Source organism: Mus pahari, chromosome 18 (genome assembly GCF_900095145.1).
Source record: "Mus pahari chromosome 18, PAHARI_EIJ_v1.1, whole genome shotgun sequence".
NCBI lineage: Eukaryota > Metazoa > Chordata > Mammalia > Rodentia > Muridae > Mus > Mus pahari.
The window spans coordinates 8,627,470-8,629,657 of record NC_034607.1 but is presented as its reverse complement, the minus strand read 5'-3'; positions in this window follow the sequence as shown (position 1 = coordinate 8,629,657).

The following is a 2,188-nucleotide window of genomic DNA, read 5'->3' as shown; positions in this document are numbered from 1 at the left end:
ATAATAATAATAATAATAATAATAATAATAATAATAATAATAATAATAAAAGAATAAGTCCCCAGCATCAGAGCACAAAAGATTTTACATTTAACTTGTTTCATCAATTTTTCCACACATTATCCTTTGTCTTCTTGAATGAGATCTAGTATCTCATTTTAAGCTCTGTTTTCCTGCAAATGTTTTCAGATTTCTTTACCTCAAGAGTGTCTGTGTTTGCCTGGCTATTACAGATGACTCCTAATATATGAAATAAATAAATATAGACTGGTGGTGTGCCCCTCAGTTTTCTCTCTGAGGTTAATTGTGGGACATCATTGAAGACACCTCACACTTAGGACACAGGATTTAGCTATTTCGAGTTGGATAATACCTGAAAGCCTTCCTACAGTCTAGTTTCCATGGTTTCAGAAAACACTTTACAAGCTCTTAAGGGAGGTTAAACAATCAGCAGTACTCCACTGCTTCAACATTATGAACAATTATTAGCAAGGTCTAAAAGGTCTAAAAAGCTCTAATAATGGGCACTCATGTTGGCGGTGACCGATAGCTATCTATTTAGACTTAAGGCTCTTTTACCAGGACAGAAATCATTCCAGGTCCTTGCAACTTAGTTAACTTTTCAGGGTCAGTACAGTTCACATACTGTGATAATAGTATGTATCTTATTGTAACCCCTAAAACTAGCATGAGGTTCATATAGAATGGGTTTTCAAGAATGAGAACTTGGAACTTTGAGTGAAAAGTTTACTGACTCTTATAAAAAGTTCATTCTAGGACATAGTTAATTCACTTCATAGGTAGTTTTAAGTTTTGGGAGGAAATTTATTTTCTTTGGCTTGTTGCAATCTACAGTGCAGTTGTTTAAACAAGGAAGAAAATGATGACTACTCTTAATACATACTTTGATATTTATGACTTCCTTTTGCATGGTTGGAAGCACAACAATACCATCCCAACTCAATTATTGTTGAGTCAGAGAGACTAAAATAAAGGAATATATAACGTATCTCTACATGGAGATCCACAATGTGTCACGTTCTATGAATGTTAAAGACACTGAGTTTTGAGGTAAAAGAAGGTATTTGGATTCAAATTTAATATGAAAATTGAGTCAATGCACTGTTTCCTCATTTGCATTTCCAAATTTTAGTTTTTATTCACAGAAAATATTAAAAGAATAAACTGAGAGTAACAATTCTCATAATTGTAAACTATTTTCAATGTCTAATAAAAGTTATCTTCATTTGTAATCCTTTGAATGAGACTGTCTTATGTTTTGTTACTTCCCCCTCCTTATAATAAAGCATTAAGTATGTATTATGAATTTTGATAAATACATTTAATTGGACAAATAAATCTTAATTGTGCCAATGACTTCATTAAGACACACCCAGTTTGCTTGTAAAGCATACCTTTTTTTGTGCATATGTGCACTATAAGTCACACAGCAATTCTTTCTGTCTTTTATTAATGCTATACTTGTAGGTTAGACAATAGCTACTGAAAGGTTAAAGAGATGAGAAACTCAAAGAAGCTGGTGCACCTAGGTCTGATATTGGATATAGGTAACAAAACAGTGTCACTGTGATGTTTATATCAGGTATTATTTGTTCAATTGCTTCACTGAAGAGCCAAGTCACAAGGTCAATGTCTGAATCTGCCCTCTGGATTGTATCAACTTCAGTGACAAGGCCATGACTTTGCAGCAGTCTTTATAAGGTGTGGGATCTGTGCATACAGACAAGTGCTTGGAAAAATAGTTGGCAATACAATCAGTCATTAATACCAGTGAGTATTAACACATTAGATGCAATCCTATGCACAGTTGGAAGCTCTTTGGCTCTTGGTATGCTAATGAATATACTGGATATTTAGATGTTGATTACTAGGGCCAAGACCTTGCAGTTTAACGTGTTCTTTCCATAAAGGGTAGAGGGTAGGTATTAACCTCGTTCTGATTGGTTAATAATCTTGTGTGTGAATAAGTTTGCAATCCTTTACAATAATTTCATATGTACATATTCTCTCAATTTTCATTGATATATATATATGTGTATATATTATGCTATATTTTAACTTTAAACAAAAAGTTTTTATTAATCAGTTGTGTTTAGGTACACAGTAAGATTCATTTTCATTTTTCTTTATATATAAACTCTTGATGGAGTTAAGTAGTTTTAATGTG